Consider the following 22,835-nt stretch of genomic DNA (forward strand, 5'->3'; position numbering starts at 1 on the left):
ACCCTACTGGCTCTGGTCAGCACCACTGACCGGGACATTAAAAGTCCCGTTGGTGGTGCTGCCCTGCTAAGGCACACTAGTGCCTACCTGTTCCAACACCGCTCTGGGCCCCCGAAGTGGCCAGCAGTGGGTCTGGCTTCTAGGCAGGGAGGCCACAGGGCTCTGCGCGCTTCCCCTGCCCCGAGCACTGGCTCTGCACTCCCATTGGCCAGTTCCCAGTCAATGGGAGCTGGCGGGGCAGTGCCTATGGGAGAGAGCCACCCTCCCAAAAGTCCTTAGGCTGTTCCTGAACATAATAGTGTGAAAATAGGGGACCAGAATGTCATTTCGGTGTATGAAAAGACTGCCAAAAATGTTAAGGCCAGGTGAATTATAGGGCTGCTTTCTTCCAAAGGTGAAGAGGTGTCTTCAAGAAGGGGAACGTGTGTAGGCTATACACGTTCCCCTTCTTCAGGACACCTCTTCACCTAGTGTAGGTGGGGTAGAAATTTGATGGGAAGAACATGCCTCAAAGGGATGTCTAGAGGGTAGGAAGAGGTCTAATGCTTTGGGAAGCAGGGTATGTAATAAGAGACGGAACAGGAAGCCATGCAGTGTGGAGGGAAGGAATGAACAGCAAGGTGGGTGTCATGGAAGTAGATAGGGAATTTACAATGGCTCATTGCCGAAACGGCGCAACCAGTGTATCTTAAGACAAAGCATGGATTCTGATGGGGAGAGATAATTAGTTGGGGTGAGTACTAACGAGAGAGGACATCTGGGAATGATGGGTGTCAAGACTATATGTATTCCTTCCCCAAGAGACAAGTACAAGCCAAGCTGCCTATAACCTTCCCAGTCCTGCTATCCTTGGAGGGAGGGGACAGCCACTAGCAGACTCCCCTTTAAGATTTTTGCTATAGCCGAGGCTGGTGGCTCATGCTACCTCACTTGTAGTTGACAGCTTAACTTTATTGAACTGCTTGGAGTCTCACCAATCTTGGAACTAGAGCTTATTACACACAATTCACATGGGCTACTGGAATCTATATCAGAACTGTTCACAAAGCATTCGCTCTCTAAAGCCAACAGTAGTACTCGATAACTTTGACTGGCTTGTAAATTTACAATTAAATGCTTTTAAAAATAAAATATACATAACCTAGTAGTTTCTAGCATCAATATGTAAAATCCATATACTGAAGTCAATCTCTATTTTTCCTCCAGCCTAACAGAGACTTTTTGTATTTTCTAACTTTTTTAAAGGTTTGAGAAACATGCTTATGTAGTCACAGCAAAAATCATGCAGTTACTTTGGAGGCCCTAAAGGATGTTATAAACTTTCAGCAAACTGATTAAAAATTGTAAATGCTAAGAAATGCAGCTTGCTGATGACCTTTAATAATAGGAACTCTTCAAAATCTCAAGGTGAATTTGTGAATTTATAGCAAACCCAAGCAGCTCACACCCCAAGGAAGGTGAACTGTCAAACACCATTAATTAATGATGTAAGAACATGTTTCACAGGCTGGGATCTCTTAAACCAAGTGCTCTGATGGAAAGCTGCATTCACTTAGAAGTCATCAAAATTCTGCCTTCCCTATTCTCCCATAACTTTACCTACTTCAGCTTGACTAGATTGATCAAATTCTTTAATAGCAGATGGTTTTAGAGCCCTTCAGTAAACATATCCATGTGCTACTCACTTCCATACATGACATTTAAATCTGAATCAATTCGGCAAAAAGTGAACCCAATATAATAGAACTCAGTGATGTTTGAGACAACCCAATACTTGTTTTATAAATAGCACATTACATGATCTAAGCATTCTACAAACTGTAATCAGAGCCTGATAATTGATGTCAGTCCCAATGTTTGAAGTAGACAATGCATCCATATAGTGTTATGCTCTATTAGACACAAACAGTATGTCTACACTCCAAAAATTAGCCATGGCAGCAAATCTCAGACTCTGGGTCCACAGACTCAGCCTTGTGCTATGGTGTGAAAAATAGCAGTGTAAATGTTCCCCCATCAGGCTCTGAAACCAGATCTCAGAGCCAGAACAGAAACATCTTCACTGCTATTTTTAGCACTGTAGCTTGAGCCTGAGTCCATAGATCTGGGCTCTAAAACCCTATGTCATGGATGATTTTTGCATTGTAGACAAGACCTAAGAAATCACTTACTTGTTTCTGGATCTCGGCACAGGTAGAGCATGACTTTCAGAGGTGTTGAGCACTCACAATGTATATTTGACTCCTCCACCCTTCTGATAACTGATTCCATGACTCCCATTCTCTAGTTCTACCCTCAATTGCCTATTTACTCATAAGATAATGATAATGATAATGATAACCCTTAATACCGGCAAGGATGCAAAACATGGATACTGGCTTTATCAATCCGCTTATTAATTTTGAAATTGTCTATTAGGTGACAAAGTCCCTATTTCACTTTTCATTGAGAATGAGTTCGACTCCAGGGATCACCAGTAAATGATTCCCACATGTTGTTGGAGTCATACAAAATAGGGAAGGCATACACCCCCCAAAATGAGCAAGCACATCAGGGTGGTCCCATTAGGAACAGAGTGAAGACACTCCTTCTGGAAAAATTCATATCTGATAATCTGTTAAGAGGGGATGATGCAAAGATCATTTATCGTCTGAAACTAGGAGAGTAAAATGCTAAAAGAAATAGCCAAAGAGGAAGCTGGCTGCTATACTGGTAGGTATAGCATGCAATGACTCCTGCAGTTAAGGATTCTAAAGGAATATTTTCAAACAGTTGTAATCCCTGTTTATAGGAAGGGGAAGATCACTGCTACCCTGCTCCAATGAGCCATGGAGAGGTCTCTCTGCTTCTAGGTAATGAGCACTTTCCCTTCCGCAGATCTCTTCATCTTTCCTCCCTTCTCAGCTGATGCAGTGAGAGCTCCCCTACTTGTTTCAGTCTGCTTCAACCACCACTAATGGTCAAACTTTAACCTTCCAAGATGAAATTTAGCATATTTATTGTCAGTCTGGAAACAAAGATGTCTGGAAAGTGTGGGGAAAAAATGGTTCAGCCACACTGAAAAATAAAAATGAAATATACTTAGTATAAGAGATGCCACTAGAGCTGTTTACTGAATAAAGTAGAGTTTCTGCAGACAAAATAATATGTATCTACATACTGTACAGTAGTGCATCTGCATAAGAGGGCAGAGTTACAGCACTCTTATGAAAGGTAGAATTTGAACAGGGGTCTCACTTCTGCCCCTCCAGCAGAGGAGTATGATCCTGAACCTAGATCTCCCACATCCTAGGTAAGTGCTCTAACCAGTGGGCTAGAAGTTATATAGTGGGCACCATTACCACCACCATCTCTTCCAGGAGCATTTTGAACAGAACCTTGGCCTCTGAGCACGCTTACCAGATTTGTCCCCACATACAACATAGATGTTTCCCAGCCTATCTTCTCCCAATTTGTGGATTGCACAAGTTGTGGATTAGAGAAGAGAGAGTTGTCTAGATACCTACAGTAGGCACATCCAGAGGCAGAAACTTAAGTGCCTAGAACCTCTTGCCCTGAAAACTTAGTGAGTTTAGCCACCTATGGAGTTTAGCAGGAGCTGTGAGGACCAGAATAGAGCCTAAAAGTGGGACTTTAGGCACCTAAATTTAAGATTTAGGTGCCAAAGTACCTTTGTGGATCAGCCCTCTCTAATTTAGCAGTGACTATCACAGGAGCTATATAAATCTCAATCATCTGAAGAACCCAAATTGCTTGATTAATGATGCTTTGTTAGAGCATTTGATACTTAATTACTGGTGAGGCCTCGTCTACACTACGCGTTTATACCGAATTTAGCAGTGTTAAACCAATTTAACCCTGCACCCGTCCACACAAAGAAGCTCTTTATATCGATATAAAGGGCTCTTAAAACCGATTTTTGTATTCCTCCCTGACGAGGGGAGTAGCCTGAAATCGGTATTGCCATGTCGGATTACGGTTAGTATGGCTGCAATTCAATGGTATTGGCCTCCGTGCGGTATCCCACAGTGCACCATTGTGACCGCTCTGGAAAGCCATCTGGAGTCGGATGCACTGGCCAGGTAGACAGGAAAAGCCCCGCAAACTTTTGAATTTAATTTCCTGTTTGCCCTGTGTGGAGAGCTGATCAGTACAGGTGACCATGCAGAGCTCAACAGCACAGGTAACTATGCAGTCTGAGAATTGAAAAAGAGCTCCAGCATGGACCCCACGGGAGGTACTGAATCTGATCGCTGTATGGGGAGAGGATTCCATGTTAACAGAACTCTGTTCCAAAAGACGAAATGAAAAACCATTTGAAAAAATTTCCAAGGCCATAATGGAGATAGGCCACAGCAGGGACTCAGTACAGTGCCATGTGAAAGTTAAGGAGCTCAGACAAGCCTACCAGAAAACCAAAGAAGCAAATGGAAGGTCTGGGGCAGGGCCGCAAACATGCCACTTGTATGCTGAGCTGCATGCAATTCTAGGGGGGTCCACCACCACTACCCCACCCCTGTCCGTGGATTCTGAGGTGGGAGTAATCTTAGCCTTGCCTGAGGATTCTGTGGATGGGGAAGATGAGGAGGAGGAAGAGGAGGACAAGCTTGCAGAGAGCACACAGCACTCCATTCTCTCCAACAGCCAGGAGCTTTTTCTCAGCCTGACAGAAGTACCCTCCCAGCCCTCCCAAGCCACTATCCCAGACAAAGAAGCCATGAAAGGGACCTCTGTTGAGTGTACCTTTGTAAATATAAAACATGGTTTAAAAGCAAGCGATATTTAATGATTAATTTGCCCTGAGGACTTGGGATGCATTCGCGGCCAGTAAAATTACTGGAAAAGTCTGTTAACATGTCTGGGGATGGAGCGGAAATCCTCCAGGGACATCTCCATGAAGCTATCCTGGAGGTACTCCAAAAGCCTTTGCAGAAGGTTTCTGGGCAGAGCAGCCTTATTCTGTCCTCCATGGGAGGACATTTGACCACATCATGCATGTAGCAAGTAATCTGGTATCATTGCATGACAAAGCCTAGCTGTGAATGGTCCCGGTGTTTGCTGGCATTCAAGCAACATCTGTTCTTTATCTCGCTGTATTATCCTCAGGAGAGTGATATCGTTCATGGTAACCTGGTTGAAACACAGGAATTTAATTAAGGGGACAGAGATGGTTGGGCTGTTTGCCTGTGGCTTAAAAGAAATCCTTTCCTGCATTTAGCCAAGCAGGGAGAGGAGGGGGGGTGATTGGCGCTGAGCTTTTTCGCATTTGGCTAGCTGGAATCTTCCCTGCTACCAGCCACGCGGTGTGGGGGAGGGTGGCTAGTAGCGATCTTCCATGATACCAGCCACGTGGTGGGGAGAGAGGTAAATCGATCATCCCAGAGAATTGAATGGGGGCGGTTCTGGTGCTGCACGTTAACAGGAAAGAAGCAGCACTCAAAGGGCTTTGCTTGCTATTTGGGAAAGGAGGGTGTTGGATATATGAAGGCTACAGAAGCTGAAAGACAATGGCTTATCATGGCCGCATGGAAGCCGAATTCTGATGCCTGGATCTGTGTCTGTGATCTCTAAGACACCAAAGTTGCAGGCACTCAATATTAAGATGCAAAATGTGACCTTGTAGTGAGATCACATGTGCTATGTAAGGTGAATAATGTTGTTCACCGTGAAATAGTATAACCATTGTTCCGTAAAATGTATCTTTTTAAATACTTCTCTCTCTTTTTTCCCTCCCTCCTGCAGCTGCAAATTTTTCAAGTCTCCCTCCTCCATCTCAAAGGCTATCTCAGATAAGCGGCGGAAAAAAAAGACACGAGATGAAATGTTCTCGGAAATCATGGAAGTGACCCACAACGAAAGAGCTCATCGGAATGAGTGGAAGGACGTGGTATCTAAGTACAGGAAAGATGCCAGTGACTGTAAGGACAGGAGGGACCATCGTGAGGACAGGAGGGACGCTCGAGATGAGAGGTGGCGGCAGGAAGATCAGCGGTGGTGGGATGCAACTCTGGAGCTGCTGTGTGATCAAACTGACATGCTCCGGCGTCTGGTGGAACTTCAGGAACAGCAGCAGGATCACAGATTGCCTTTGCAGCCCCTGTATAACCGCCCTCCCCCCTCACCACGTTCCTTAGCCTCCTCACCCACCAGACGACTACGAATGGATGGGGGGAGACTGCGTGCATCCACCCATTCCACCCCAGTGGACAGCCCAACCAAAAGGCTGTCATTATTTTTAAATTTTTTTAGTGGCCTTTTCCTTCCCTCCTATCCTCCTCACAAACCCCACCCGGGCTACCTTGTCAGTCCTCTCCCTCTTTTATAATTAATTAATAAAGAATACATGATTTTTAAACAAGAGTGACTTTTATTTCCTTAGGAAGCAAGCAGTAATCATAGGAGGAGGAGGAGTGGCTTACAGGGAATGAGTCAATCAAGGGTGGGGTTTCATCAAAGAGAAACAAACACAACAGTCACACAGTACCCTGGCCCGTGATGAAACTGGTTTTCAAAGGTTCTCTGATGCACACCACTTCCTGGTGTGCTCTTCTAATCGTCCTGGTGTCTGGCTACGAGAAATCAGCTTCCCACCCCGTCATAAAGGTCTCCCCCTTACTCTCACAGAGATTGTGGAGCACACAGCAAGCAGCAATAACAAAGGGGACATTGACTTGGCTGAGGTCTGAGCGAGTCAGTAATGCGCGCCTTTAAATGGTCAAATGCACATTCTACCACCATTCTGCACTTGCTCAGCCTGTAGTTGAACAGCTCCTGACTACTGTCCAGGCTGCCTGTGTATGTGTTATTTTCTGGTCTGGGAAGTAATTCCCATGCTGCAGCCGTTTAAACAGAGTAGTGTTCATGAGCATCATGAACCCTTCCTGGCTATCCCACGTGGATGCTGGTGAAACGTCCCTTGTGATTCACCAGTGCTTGCAGCACCATGGAAAAGTACCCCTTGCGGTTTACGTACTGGGTGCCCTGGTGCTCCAGTGCCAAGATAAGGATATGGGTTCCATCTATCACCCCACCACAGTTAGAGAATCCCATTGCAGCAAAGCCATCCACTATGACCTGCACATTTCCCAGAGTCACAACCTTTCGTAGCAGCAGTTTAATGATTGCTTTGACTACTTGCATCACAGCAGCCCCCACAGTAGATCTGCACACTCCAAATTGATTCCCGACTGACCGATACCTGTCTGGCGTTGCAAGCTTCCAGAGGGCTATCGCCACTCGCTTCTCAACTGTGAGGGCTGCTCTCATCTTGGTATTCTGGCGTTTCAGGTCAGGGGAAAGCAAGTCACAAAGTTCCATGAAAGTGCCCTTATGCATGTGAAAGTTTCGCAGCCACTGGGAATCGTCCCACACCTGCAACACTATGCAGTCCCACCAGTCTGTGCTTGTTTCCCGGGCCCAAAATCGGCGTTCAATGGCTAGAACCTGCCCCATTACCAGCATGATCTCCAAGGCGCAGGGGCCCGCAGTTTGAGAGAATTCTGTGTCCATGTCCTCATCTCTCTCGTCGCCGCGCTGCCGTAGCCGCCTCCTCCTCGCCTGGTTTTGGAGGTCCTGGTTCAGCATAGACTGCATGAGAATGTGTGAGGTGTTTACAACGTCCATGATTGCTGTCTTGAGCTGAGCAGGTGAGCAGGGTCCATGCTTGCCGTGCTATGGTGTCTGCACAGTTCACCCAGAGAAAAAGGTGCGAAACGGTTCTCTGCTACTTGCATAGAGAGAGGGGTGAGGCTGTACGCAGAACCACTCGCAACAATGTTTTTTGCCCCATCAGGCACTGAGATCTCAACCCAGAATTCCAATGGGTGGGGGAGACTGTGGAAGCTATGGGATAGCTACCCACAGTGCAACGCTCTGGAAATCGACACTAGCCTCGGTACATGGACGCACAGTACTGAATTAATGTGCTTAGTGTGGCTGCATGCACTCGACTTTATACAATCTGTTTTAAAAAGGTTTCTGTAAAATCAGAATAATCCCGTAGTGTAGACATACCCTGAGATGGCCACTTCTTCCTAAAACATCTCTCATGTAACTATCTATTTGTATAAAGGAGAGTAGTGCTGTAGACAATACTCCTTGAAGAAATTAAGGGAAGTCCCACCTCATTATTGCAGGAAGGGTGAAGGAGTATGAATTCTATTGGCTTTTGTGGGGATATTTACTAATATGTGTGCAATAGGGAGATTTCTAAAAGAATGCTAAGGTTTGAGGTTGTTAACAAAGTCTAATGGCTTAATGTGGTGTAAGTACTAAACATGAGGGTAGCAGAATCCGGCCCTCTACAACTCAAAATAAAAAAAATGACATACACACACCCTGCAAAGCCTTACTCCCATTCTTATTCAGTTGTAACATTGTCAATCCACTTTCTATTTAATAATTGTAAAGGTAACTTACTCCATCTTATTTTCTTTCTTCCTGGCTTCATACCAAATTTCCTTTTTTAACATAGATCATGGAACTATTTTTCCTACATGGTCTTCTGTCTGATCCCTCTTTCCTTCTCTACTTCACGATGTCCTTTCTTTTCTTCCACTTTTCTCCCTCTTTCCCCTTCCACCCACAGATATTCAACCAAACACAGATTTCTTCCTCCTTTATTAGATAAAGAGTTGCAACTCTATGAACTCTGATCCCTGACTCCCCCTCTCCAAGAAGGTGCCTTGACTAGGCTGGTCACTAGTGAGGATCAAGTGGCTTTAAAGCCCTACCAAGTTCATTCAAAATGTATTAGCCCTGGACAAAAGGAGTTTTCACACCCTTCCTATATCTGCAATGGGCATGTTAGCTCTTAATCTTAATGCTCTTGGTGAGAAGGGTGTGAGTGGTGTAAATATTCATGGAATATAAATAGAAAATATGTATAAGAAAACTTCCAACTGCAAGACTTCCCTTTTAAACTTAGCATTTCCTCTGTATAGCCCTAGGTACAGAATGCTGACAGTGCAGCTTGCTAGATATTGCTTGAAGCTAATGTTACATTCATCTCATTAAGCAAAATAATCAGTGGCTTTTTTAAATAGCTGGTTCAATTCTCATATAATAGTCATAATTAGAGACCTAACAGTGTTTTAATTAAAAAAATGCAAACAAGTGGCCTGATTTTGAGTAGTACTGAGCACCTGCTACTCTCCACTACAGCTGGTCTATTACCACCTGTGCTGAATTGCTCTAGTGTCCCTCATTAATGATATACTCTGGAATTCATTATGAGGAAGCCATGAGACAGACTCAGCGAGGCTAAATTCTTCATTAACTTTACAGCTTGTCCAATGCTACTGAAGTTAGTTTGGAATGTTAGTGGAGAAATGACTCCCCAGTATGTAGATATATACAATGATGCAGGAAACACAAAGGCAGGAACTGAAAGGATCCCCAATTATATCAGCCTGGGTATTTCCAAATATCTCCATACTGTGGACCTGATGCTGAGCACCTGCTACTCCCATTAACTGATTCTAGAAAATCTGTTTTCACCCACACAGCCTTCAGTTAAGTTTCCTAGCTCCAAGGACGAAAATTTAGTGTGCAACTTTCTCCCTATAGCTGCACCTGCTCCAAATCCCTCTATCAGGCTGGCTTGATATTCATTCCCACAGGAGTTGATGGGGAAGGAGTTAATGTGCCTACAACAAGGATATGTTTGCAGGAGGATGGAGATTTCCCATTAAACAAGAGATGGAGGGAAACAGGTGTGGCTCTCAGCCACAGCAATCAAAAAGGGAGTCACATCCTTGATCCCCAGGGGCTTATATTGTCACAACAGGGCTCAGCAGTAAAGAAGCTTCTACTCCCTATGGTACCAGAGACTGAGCAGTAAATATCACACTAACCTTTCATCCTGTCCCTGCTGGGGCCTTCTGTGGCTGGCCCAGTTCATATAGTGTCTATTCTCACTACTTGTTTCAGTAGCCCCACTCTGCTGCTGCTTGGCATTGCTGAGGGTAGAGGAGTAACCATCAGCTTCTTGTCTAGCCATAGCAGGAATTGGCAGGAGCCTACTAGTCCACTCAGTGAGAGCAACTGGTCCCTCTTTTGTGCCCAAGTACCAGTATTAGCTCTCCCTTCTTAATACCTGAGTAAGAAGATGGAATGGGATGAAAGAGTAGGAGCCACACTGGACCAATCCTCATGTCCTGCATGAAAGGACATACTATCAGCCAAGGTGGTAGGAGTCACTACTGAGAGCCCTAGACACCAGTATATGGAGGAGGGTGGCAACGACTTCATTAGCAGTGTCAGGAAACAGTTGAAGCTTGTTAGTCTCCCTAGAACATACAAAAAGAAGTGTATCCTAGGAGCAGGAAAGTAGGTCTTTGCAGCTGGAGTGGTAAAAACCTTCTTCTTCAGAGGGGTGATGCTACTGATGGAGTACACATTTGGGTTTTTTTCTTCCTAAATGGGTTTTAAATTTGGAAAAGAAACCTGTAAGGCCTGCATCCCTGGAGCATGCATACAAGCCTATTGGGCATTGTTAGAGAAGAGACTGCTTCCAAAGGACTGTAGGTTGCAGACTAGCTGCAACCTCTATTCCACTTTGTTCTCCTTTACTGTGAGAAGAAAAAACAACTTTCTAGAAGACAAGAAGAAAAAACAACTTTCTAGAAGACAAGTAAGTGTGGGAAAGGAAAGAGTAGAAGCTGCTACTAACCTTCTCTGGCATGAGTTGGAGTCTCCTCTTTCCTCTTTTCAGCTGTAATGGGTTCCTCTAATATCTATCACACCTGCTGGGGATAGCAGGCAGAGAGGCTGTGCACTGCCAACCTCAGGAATAGCTATTGATAAGCCTAGTCATAAACTGGTGGCTACTATAGTTAAAAAAAGGGGAATTCTCTTTTATTAATTGTAACCTCTGTGGGGCATAGACTATTACTGTAGTACAGTGCCAAGCACAACTGAACCTTTTTCAGGGCTTCTAGCTGCTACAGCAATACACTCTACATATAAGATGAGAAAACATGTGAGTAAACCAAAAAGACAGAAGGAAAAACAAAGTAACAGTGAGGTAGTTATGACTGGTGTAATAAGCAGTGGTCAATAGTATATTGCTGTCAAGTAACTTGTAGGTATCATGCTATGGGAGGAGGAGCTCTAGGAAGAGATTTGAAGAAGTACCTGTAGAGATTATGAGCTTGGACTATGACTACCATTGCCTATGTTGTACCTATTTTGGGGAGATAAATACAGAACTGTCACTGTCATTGTCAGTCAAGCACTTTTTACCAGCATCAGATCTTTTTGTTTAAAAAAACTCTAGGTGTGGAACAAAACTCATGCTAAGGCCTGGTCTACACTACTAATTTAAACCAATTTTAGCAGCGTTAAACCAATTTAATGCTGCACCCATCCACACAACGAGGCCCTCTATATCGATATAAAGGGCTCTTTAAATCGGTTTCTGTACTCCTCCCCAACGAGAGGAGTAGTGCTGAAATCAGTATTACCATATCGGATTAGGGTTAATGTGGCCGGAAAACGACGGTATTGGCCTCCGGGCGGTATCCCACAGTGCTCCACTGTGACTGCTTTGGACAGCAATCTGAACTCGGATGCACTGGCCAGGTAAACAGGAAAAGCCCTGCGAACTTTTGAATTTCATTTCCTGCTTGCCCAGCATGGAGTTCTGATCAGCATGGATGGCGATGCAGTCCCAAATCCAAAAAGCGCTCCAGCATGGGCCGTACGGGAAATACTGCATCTGATCGCTGTATGGGGAGACAAATCTGTTCTATCAGAGCTCCGTTACAGAAGACGAATTGAGAAGGTGTTTGAAAAAATCTCCAGGCTATGATAGACAGAGGCCACAGCATAGTGCTGTGTGATAAGCGTAACGGAAAGCCAAAGAATCAAATGGACGCTCATAGAGGGAAGGAGCGGGTACCGAGGACTCCAGTTATGCCACAGTCTCCACAGTCTCCGAACAGCATTTGCATTCTTGACTGAGCTCCCAATGCCTGTAGGGTCAAACACATTGTCTGGGGTGGTTCAGGATATAGCTCATTAATTTACCCCCTCTCCCCCCCCATGAAAGAAAAGGGAAAAAAATCATTTATTGACTTTTTTCAATGTTACTGAATGTCTACTGCATGCTGCTGGTAGACGCTGTGCTGTGGCAATAAATAGCAGCATCCTCTCCCCTCCCCTCCCAGGTGGCAGACAGTGCAATATGACTGCTATCCATTGTCTTCATCAGCCCGTGAGTGCTCCTGGCTGGCCTCAGGTGAGGTTGGCCAGGGGCGCCTGGGTAAAAATAGGAATGATTCCCGGTAGATGGTACAGAACGGCTGGTAACCATCCTCATCATAGCAACTGGGGGCTGAGTTCCATCAGCCGCCTCCCCCCCTTTCATGTCTAAAGAAAAGATTCTGTAGTGCCTAGACTATCATAGCAGTGGGATGCTGGGCTCCTCTCCCCCCCCCCACCGTTTAATGTCCTGCCTGGAGTATCATAGCAGCTGGAGGCTGCCTCCCCCTCATTTTATCTCACTAAAAAGTCAGTGTTTCTTATTCCTGCATTCTTTATTACTTCATCATACAAATGGGGGACACTGCCATGGTAGCCCAGAAAAGTTGGGGGAGAAGGGAATCAATGGGTGGGGTTGTTGCAGGGGCACCCCCTAGAATGGCATGCAGCTCATCATTTCTGCAGGATCTGACATGGAGTGGCTATGCTCTCTAGTTCTCTGGTACACTGGTTCTCTAGTACACTTGCCCCATATTCTAGGCAGGACTGACTCTACTTTTAGATAAACCATAAAGGAGGAATTGACTCAGGGAGTCATTCCCATTTTTGTCTTTGAGCCCTCGGCTGATCTCAGCTAAGGCCAGCCAGGAACACCCATGACAGCAGCAGATGGTACAGAACGACTGATAACCATCATCTCATCACCAATTTACAATGGTACAGAACAACTGGTAACCATCTCTGCTATCTTGCAATGGCAAATGAATGCTGCTGTGTAGCACTGCAGTACCGCCTCTGTCAGCGGCATCCAGTACACATACGGTGACAGTGACAAAAGGCAAAACGGGCTCCATGGTTGTCATGCTATGGCGTCTGCCAGTGCAATCCAGGGAAAAAGGGCGTGAAATGATTGTCTGCCGTTGCTTTCACGGAGGAAGGAATGAGTGATGACATTTACCCAGAATCACCCGCGATGCTGTTTTTGCACCATCATGCATTGGTATCTCAACCCAGAATTCCAATGGGCAGGGGGAGACTGCTGGAGCTATAGGATAGCTACGGGATAGCTACCCACAGTGCAACGCTCCGGAAATTGATGCTAGCCTCGGTACATGGAGGCACATCACTGAATTATTGTGCTTAGTGTGGCCGCGTGCACTCGACTTTATACAATCTGTTTTACAAAACCGGTTTATGTAAAATTGGAATAATCCCATAGTGTAGACATACCCTAAATCATCATCTCCAAAGAGGACTTTCACATTCACAAGCAAAATGAGTGTAATGGCTTCAATTTGGAGCCAAGAGGAGACCACAAAATTACCATAGTTTAATAATAAATGACCATTTCTGTTTAGCAGCAGCTGTGGACAGTACAGCAGTGAGCTGCATAAAGTGTGCTATGTACGGTCACTTGTGTTCATGTCAGAACTGAACCTCCATCCATTAGAGAAAGGGGTGAGGGTTACATTATTAGCATGGATAAAACAGAATTAGCTAGTGGCAAAATCTGCAAGACAAAGACTAGATGCAATTTAAATCCAGAATTTAAAATGTGCAAGTAAAAGTCCTTAGTGACCACCCAAGGAGATGTCCTTTAACATGAGATTAAAGAATATTTTCCTGGAAACCTGGGAGAAACTACAAAGTGGATGTGATTGTTTATGCAGGTTTCAATGTAGGCAGGTGTTTTGTGTAAAATACTTTCTAAGTGATACATAATGCAATTTAACTTTCAGCACCTTTAGCTTTTAAGGCTTTCTTGCTTGCAATGACAGCTAGTGCTTGGTCTAGTTAGAACAATGACTTGTGTTATTTTTTAAATGGAGGCTGTTATAAGTGTACTTATGTTCCTCTGTGAACAACAAATTCAGGCTGAATTTGGGAGGGAAGCATGTGGTCTATTTCTTCTAGCACGTTCATCATCAGGGCACTGGGTGAACCAGATGCTCCTTTACACAAATGGAGAGAAGTAAGAGAGGCAGTGGGCAGTGCAGCCTTTGCTTTCTGGAGCAAACAGTGGAGAACCTGCAGGGTGAACAGTACCAAGCATTAGGTGAGGGCTATAGGGTCTACACAGTCCCACGCACCATACTCAAGGTGTGCTCCCATTTGGGTGACACCAGGAAGGACCAACCTCCTGTGCACCAGCTGGTTTCCGGAGCGGTATGAGTCTCCTGCAGGAGGATCAGATACCCTCTGCCCAAACACAGGAGAGTACCTGATACTTGAGGACACTCACCCTACAGCTCCCAGTCTTGGACCTTCTTGAGGGGCATGGAAGCAAGCACAGCAGTGGCCTCTCCTTGAAAGGATGGAAGGAGCTGGGCTGTGAGTTACGTTTATCACACTTACTTTTTGAGACTAGCAGACAGCCCTCACTGGTGATAACAAAGGGTGGGCTAGCAGGGGAAGGCTTGGCAGGTAAGGATGACAGGATGGGGGCTAAGGAGAACATGACAAGGGGGAGGATGGCCTTCCTCTAAGCGGGGGGCCTCTCCCTTGCCCATCATCACATGCACCCCTCAAGGACCCTGACAGATGACTGTCAGTGGCTGGTCTACCTGCTCAGCCAGGCAGGACAAGGGTCACTCCTGGTGCCCAAGGGAAGTTGGCAGATGTCAGCTTTAGATGGAGGAGGGGAGCTGGATGAGAAAGGTTGCCAACAGTGGTGGTGCTGCTGCTGTCCTGAAGCCCAGGAAGGCCCAGTACCCCTCCTTGCTGGGCCAAGGGGGACTGCCTTTGGACATGCCTTGGTGCTTGACAGGGGAAGCAAAGAGCCTTCCCCAACAAATAACACACGAGACCCTTGATGAGCACCATGAACCACCCCTGCAGGCCCCATCACTACCAGATGCCATTGCTGGTAGCTGGAGGGTGTCCTCTCAGCAGAAAGGACATCTGAAGGAGGGCAGAGTCCTTGCAGCCTTGTGGCAGCAAGGTGATGTGGGAGACCAGCTTTTTGTACCTGCTATTGGTGTTATGAAGGCACTTGGGATCACAGGGATGGGGCAGAAACCTGAGGGGGGCAGCACTGGTGATTGCTCCCTTATTTTGTTCCTTCTTAACCTCCCACCACCATAAAAGCATCAGCTTCAGCCCTGTCTGGGTCGGGGTGTGCCATGGGGGCGGGGAGAGGGAGCTAAGGCTCTTCTCCACTACAGTGGGGCCGGGAGGGAGCAAACACAACTGGAGCCAGTCAAAATAGTGGGGGAAGGAGAACTCAGTAGGGGAGGGGACCAACTCCTCTGGCTGCACAGGGATGGGGAACTCCACAAAGAAAAGGGGGGAGGTGACAACTGGCAAAAGGAGAGGAGCAAATTGAAGGGGGAAAGACGGGGACGGGTTCGGTGGAAGGGAAAAGGGAACGACCTGGGGGAGTGAATACTAAAGGGCGAGTGGCTAGGTGGGGGAAAAGGCCCCCTTGCAGGCGGGGGGCTGCCGTCCCAGCTCCCGCCGGCTGGCTGTAAGGAGCGGCGGGCGGGTGAAGAGCTCCACGCCCCCCGGCAGCCGATCAGAGCAACAGCCTCCGCCTCTTCCCTGAGCAGCCGCCGCCGCTTGCAGACTCAGCCCCTGTCCAGACTCGGAGCAGCTGCGGCGGCACTTTGCTGCCCTTGCCATCCAGAGGGGCCCCGCGCCCTGCGCCCTCCGCAGCCTGGACTAGCGCGCCGTGCCCCGCTCCCTGGTGCTGGCGGGAGGCAAAGGAGGACGCTGGTGTCCCGCAGCGCAGGTGAGGAGCCTTTTTGCTTTGAAGTGCAGCCAGCCCTGGCGTGAGGGGGGCGCCTGGTCTGGCTGGGGGGCGGAGGAGCGCGCTGCAGCGTGGGAGCGCTGGTGCCGGGCTCCTAGCCTTCCGCGCACGCATGGGCTTGCTTGCATGCCCCTCGGTTTTACCTGCAGCCCACTCACCTCTGCAACCAGCCGGATTCTTGTATGGGCCCGTCCGTTACTCGTCACCTGTATGAGATCAATGCACTAACAGCTCGGACAGCCAAGTGCAGCATTTGTGCACAGTTACCTTCGGGTGCCATTTAAAACAAGAAACGCATAATGTTTCTAACACAGTTTTAACCCCTCACCCATTTGACTATTAGGCGAGTGAGGGTGGCTGAAAGAGAAGACTCTAACTGAAGAGATTTTCCTTCCCACTCCTAGGTATCAGTGTTTTGCGGACGAGCCTTTAATTTTCTCCACCAAACCCCTTTGTTCTGAATCTAAAGGAAAAGTTGTTGCTGCTTTTGAAAGTGCTGCTTGTATTGCACTCTGTGTGCTCTGAAGCCGGGCAGCCCGGTGTCCCGCCTGCAGCGACAATCCGCATATCAGCTGTTGCATACAATAACGGAGACTGAGTGTGTTGCTTCCTCTCAGGGGCTCTAAGAACTGGTTTAATACCGAGTTAATTAATCTCGCCCTTTCTCCTGTCCATGTTGTTCGGATTTCTAGCCAACTCCTCATGAAATGCAAAGGAAAATAAGGGGGAAGGGGTTAAAATTTAGTCGTCTGTATCTCTAATTTCTCTACAGATTGATGCCTGTGTATTTGGGGAAAATGCTTACAAAGAAAGTCCCTATGTTTCAAATACTATCTTACATTATTAGAACTATAGCTCTAGGCAGCTTTTCACTGTTTTCTTTGTTGTATATTTGTTCAAACTAAGTGAAATGTAAAATGTAGTTTGATTTCATTTTGGTCGTAGCTTGGTTTTAATTCATTTCACTTTTTAATGTGATCCTTCTCTAGCACAATGAACTAATGTTTAGATCCCAATCACAGCAGGAAAGTGTGTGTTTAAAAATATTCCAGTAGAAGCTTGTTTTTTTTTAAAACATGTTTTGGAAACATAATATATAGTTCTTAAGTTCTTGTATAGCTTGTTTTAACGAACTTAAATTTGGGTGAAATTTGATCTAGTAAGGAAGTTTTGTTTTCTCACTATGTTGTTTTCGTGTTTGTGTGATATACACATACTACAGATATTTGTGTATATAGTGTGGATGGATTTTTTTGGGTCTCAGAGTGTGTGGTTTCATATACAAAATTTCATCTGAAAATCCAAGTAAATTTTGAGTCTTCACAATGGTAAATCATAATCTTTCATTTTAATTCTGTTTGTGAATCCTCCACTGATTTACAAAATCATCCCGAACAAATCAAATTGTTTGCATTATCATCGCGCTAAGAAGCTTCAATCATGGATCAAACTCCATTGTGTTAGGTGCTATAAAAACACAGAACAATGTGATTCCTGCCCAAAAGAGCTTACAGTCTAAATCAGGGGTAAGCAACCTATGGCATGTGTGCTGAAGGCGGTACACGAGCTGATTTTCAGTGGCACTCACACTGCCTGGGTCCTGGCCACTGGTCCAGGGAGCGCTGCATTTTAATTTAATTTTAAATGAAGCTTCTTAAACATTTTACAAACCTTATTTACTTTACATACAACAATAGCTTAATTATATATTATAGACTTATAGAAAGAGACCTAAAAACGTTAAAATATATGACTGGCACGCAAAACCTTAAATTACAGTGAATAAATGAAGTCTCGGCACACCACTTCTGAAAGGTTGCCGACCCCTGGTCTAAATGCTATTCCTCAACACTATAACTAGTTGGGTTCCATTTAAGGCTCAGAATCATGATGAAATCTGCCTCCAACTTCATATTCCTGTGGAGTTTCCTTTGAGAAAAAGAGTTTAAGAATGCAGAAGTTAGGAACTATATGCAATAGCTATTAGGTGCAAGTTTATAGTGGTCGAGGGCCTTACTGGACTGGGCATAACATACCTTTCTGAGTATCATGTTTTGGGAGATGTTCAAAAATACTCCTTGTCTTCTTTCTTGAGCATTCCCTTGTCTTGTTACACACTCTGATTTCTTAGAACTTCGAACTCTTCATAGTCTTATCCCAGTCATTCACTGGGAGTGGTAACCTGTTACAAAAAAAATACTTAATAGAACAAGGCTATTAATTTAAAAGCATTGTATTTCTTCACTTGCGAGGAAAAAGAACTACAAGAAAAGCTGTTTTTGATATTTGTAACCTGAATGGAGCCCAGGATCATTGGCACCCTTGTAAGAGCATATTTTTGGGAGGTTTCCAACCCAATATCCAGACCACAGAGGACTGGAAACATTGACAGCCATCCGTATGCTTATATTGGAACCTATATCTTTTTTAACTAAGTAGGTTCAAATACAAGCCTATCTTAAGAATCTTTTGTTGTTTATCCATCACTTGCCCCCTTATTATTAAAAATAGAGAATAAGCAATGATGCAGCATGGAATAAGTAGTAGATGTTGAGCTGAATATCAAGATCTATTGACCCAGGTGGTAAATATCTGCCTTTGGGGACAGCAAGCCGTCTTGTTCTCCAAAACAAGAATCACCATATGTCATTGTTACATGTGTATTGAGGGCTGAATTATGCATCCCTCTGCATGGATGTGTTAGAGAGGGAAGTGTAGGAAGTTGATTTTCCCTCCACACAGGGATTGGGTGTAATCTAGCTCTCCCGTCTGAAGGAGTGAGGTGGGTGGCACCTCTGGCAGCACAAGTGACTTGAGGGGGATATTGCTGGATGTACGAGGGTAGGGCTGTGACTCCTTCACTCATGGGTGGCGAGTATCATAATACGGGAGAGGCTGCTGTGCCTCCCTAAACAGCCTGGTGTGGCCCTGCTCACTCTCCACCCCGAAACACCTTCCTGCTTTATTCCAGTTCCCTTCCCACTCCTCTGTGGTGGAGAGGCTAGGGCAGGCAGGCTGGGGCTGGTGCTTGCAAGGCTCGGGGGCTGGTACTGGAGCCATGTTGCGCTGCCCACCCAGTGCTCCAGGCCTGTGGGCGCTGGGACCGCTCTGTCTGCCTGGCGGTCTGGGGCTGGGAGTGTGCAGGGGTCCAGTGGCCATTGGGTGTGTGTGCATGTGCTGGGCTCTGGTGGGGGATGGGGGAGGGAGAAGGAGGGTCTAGGGGTAGCCTCCCTCAGTGGCTCATTCACCTGCTGCCCCTGCCTTCACTGTTTTCCAGGAATAGTAAGGTGCACTTTTCCAAGTAATGCCCTCCTGTGCCTTCCAAGCCTCTGGAGTTAAGTCTTTCATGGGGGTGTGTGGGGGGAATGCTGTGCTGCTTTGACATACGTCAGCACTGAGAGCTCAGAGAGCTGTTCCTGGCAGCTGTGGGAGAACTCAGAGGGAATCACAGAACCATAGGCAGGCAGGCAAAGAGTGGGCTGCTTCAGGAGAGACTGCTGTGTGGAGCAGAGCTGGGGGCTGACCCTCCTCTGTCTCAGGATAGGTTAGTCAGCCTGCTGTCTCCGCCTGCCCCAGACATACTACTCTCCTCCCCTTCCCCCCACTCTCCTGCCACTTCAGGGAAAAGACGGCTGACAATCTACTAGGATGCCTCTGAAATGATGGGATTGAGAAAACTGCATCATGTGATGTTGTACCTGCCCCACGAGGCATTGCAAACTCTTCCCAAAGCACCCCGTGGCCAGTGTTGATGCACTGTGCCGGGACAAGGAGCTAGTGTGGACGTACAATAGCGGTTTTAATTAAAGTGCTTTAGTTAAAGCGGAATAACTTTTGCCAACAAAACTTTGTAATGTGGACAAGGCCAAGGTGGGTGGGGTAATATCTTTTATAGGACCAAGTTCTGTTGGTGAGAGAGATAAGCTTTTCAGCTACACACAGCTCTTCCTCAGGTCTGGGAAACTTAGTCAGAGTGACACAGCTAAATACAAGCTGGAACAGATTGTTTAGTATAAGTCGTTAACATATTTCAAGGGACTGTTCAAGGTGAAATGGCCCGTTAACACCACTCCAGTCATAGGGAGGCAAGGAAGAGGGCTGGGGAAGGAGCTTTGGGGTTTCTTAGTCAGTTACAGATTGTTGTAATAAACCATAAATCCAGTGTCTCTGTTCATAGAATATCAGGTTTGGAAGGGACCTCAGGAGGTCATCTAGTCCAACCCCCTGCTCAAAGCAGGACCAATCCCAACTAAATCATCGCAGCCAGGGCTTTGTCAAGCCTGACCTTAAAAACCTCTAAGGAAAGAGGTTCCACTACCTCCCTAGGTAACCCATTCCAGTGCTTCACCACCCTCCCATGGGTGCCACGTTTGTATGATTTTTGGTGGTGCCCAGAATGGGCCCAAGCAGAGCCATCCTATCCATAGGACGGACAGGTGCAATCACCCCATGCCCCACAATTTGGGGGGCCCCACACTTCAGGGGGCACGGGGTCCTGGCAGAGCCATCCCATCCATAGGACAAACTGGGGCAACCGCCCCATGCTTTGGAAGGCCCCGCACTTCAGGGGGACGCAGAGTACAGGACAGCCTGGGGGGTTAGTGGAGGGCCTGGTGCCGGCAGCAGTAAGCAACCTGGCCCCAGCCCTGCTATGCCCTTTCCCTGCCCCCATTCCACCCCTTTCTCCAAGCCCCTGCCCCACTTCTTTCAGGCTTCCACCCGCTTCCCCGAGCGACACCAGGAGCCAGCGGGGTGGAGTGGAGTAGGATGGGCTGGGGCAGGTCACTTGCTGCTGCCGGCGCCAGGCCCCCCACTAACCCACCAGTCCGCCTTGGACCTGCATTCCCCTAAAGAGCAAGGCCCCCCAAAGCACAGTAAGCCCAAACACTGGTGGAGCCAGGCCCATGTTCCTAAATATTGGTGGAGCACGGGCACCATGGGCCCATATAACTCGCTGCCTATGCACCCTCCTAGTAGAAGTGTTTCCTAATATCCAACCTAAACCTCCCCCACTGCAACTTGAGACCATTGCTTATTCAGTCCCTGATTTTTAGTATGTAGCAAAGTTATGAATTTAAGCTCCCATGCTTCTCTTTTGGAATGACTTGGAGGCGTGCTAACGGGCCAATTCACTTTATGCTACTTATGCTAAACAGTCTGTTCCATTGTATTTAGCTGTGAGACTCTGATTAAGAGCTTGTCTTTGTGTACAGTGGCACAGCTGCAGTGCTTTAGTGAAGATACTAGTATGCAGAGGGAAGACCTTCTCCTGTCAGTGGAGTTAGCTACTACCTCTCAGGAGGGTAGATTATGTCAACAGGGGGTATGGCTACACTTGAAATTTCAAAGTGCTGCCGCGTCAGCGCTTTGAAGTGTGAGTGTGGTCGGAGCGCCAGCACTGGGAGAGAGCTCTCCCAGCGCTGCACGTAAACCACATCCCTTATGGGTGTAGCTTGCAGCGCTGGGAGCCACACTGATTATGCTGAGGCTTTACAGCGCTGTATCTTGCAGTGCTCAGGGGGGTGTTTTTTCACACCCCTGAGCACGAAAGTTGCAGCACTGTAAAGTGCCAGTGTAGCCAAGGCCAGGAGAAGCTCTGCTGTTGACATAGCGTTGTTTATGTGGGGGCATGCCATATGACACTTTTCAGCCAGTTATAATCAGCAATTGTGTCATACTACTGTTTGTTTTGTGGAATTGAAAGTTAATTAAATATCAAACTTCTTTTAAAATTTATTAACAGCAGGGCTTAAATTCACCCAGAGTCATGTGGAGCGGTGCTCTGGTAAATATTTTCAGACCCAGGGGAGCTCCAGCAGCACCCCGTGAGGCTGAAGCCCTGGCAGTGCCAGGAAATACTTTGAGAATTTAAGCCCTGATTAACATGCCATTTTTAAAAATGGCAACACTTAAGATTACTATCATTGAAAGAGTAGAAACCTCTTTTCAGTTTTACTGAGTCCATTTTACAACACTTCTCTACAGCTGGTTTCACTATAGTCAATTTAACTGGCTCTTTACGAGCCTTTCATCTAGCAACAGGGGAAAGATGAAAACAACATGGCAGCAAAACCAAAAAGAAACTGACTTTTCTGGACAGGTGTTGTACCTGAAACTACTTTCAACACTTTCTGTTTTCTTTTTAAAGGTCTAGATTGCCAGTTGTTGGTGCCCCGTCAGATAACTATATAAACTGCCTGAAGTAGCTTCTATTATTATCCACCCAAATGACTGACATTTGGTACCAGACTTAAGATTGTAATAATGCATTTTTATTATTTGGTGAGTGGCATCTCATTGCTTCTTCTGCGTTAGACTTATTTATTTTAAAATCTTCATTCTTGCCTGCAGGTTATATGGGTAATTTACTCGGGCTAACAAAGGTTATGGGATCTCTAATTGAAGCTTCAGCAGTTATGGTAATTCTAGAAGAATGCTCATTTATTTCACAGTAGTGCTTAGCAGGAAGGATCCCTCAGCATTATTCTGCAACTACTATGTTAAAAAGAAATTGGTTATGAGCGATTCTACCTAAATACTACATTTCTCTGCCTTCTGGTTCTGTTATTTGCAAACAAATTATATGTATCAGACATAATATTGCTATTTATAATCTGCAAACACAATATAGAAATAAAAAAGTGGAAATTATGATGCAACAATAAAGCAGGGCCGCCCTTCAACTGGCGCTTGGTAGTCTTGGCAAGATGGTTGAATAAGGCTGCTGCTTCTGTGCCAAGGACTCTTCATTGTATTATAGTTGTAGTCCAAAATGAAGACATTCTATAAATGTTTGCCCTTCAAAATATAAATCTGAGTGCTGCAAACCTCTACTGGAGGGAATAGGTGGCTATTTCTCTTTTAATTCCCCTATTTGTCATCT

General features: G+C 46.1%; 1 protein-coding gene across 1 annotated transcript in view; it reads left to right on the top strand.

Annotated features, from left to right (window-relative positions):
- The first annotated feature begins 15,792 nt into the window (after positions 1-15,792).
- The window catches only part of PDZK1 (PDZ domain containing 1), a 368,881-nt gene continuing 361,838 nt past the window's right edge, over positions 15,793-22,835 (top strand). The window contains exon 1 of the mRNA XM_030580583.1: positions 15,793-15,934. The gene's annotated coding sequence lies outside the window, so the exon portion shown is untranslated. The remainder of the gene's footprint in view (positions 15,935-22,835) is intronic.

The sequence above is a fragment of the Gopherus evgoodei genome, chromosome 1 (assembly GCF_007399415.2).
Source record: "Gopherus evgoodei ecotype Sinaloan lineage chromosome 1, rGopEvg1_v1.p, whole genome shotgun sequence".
NCBI lineage: Eukaryota > Metazoa > Chordata > Testudines > Testudinidae > Gopherus > Gopherus evgoodei.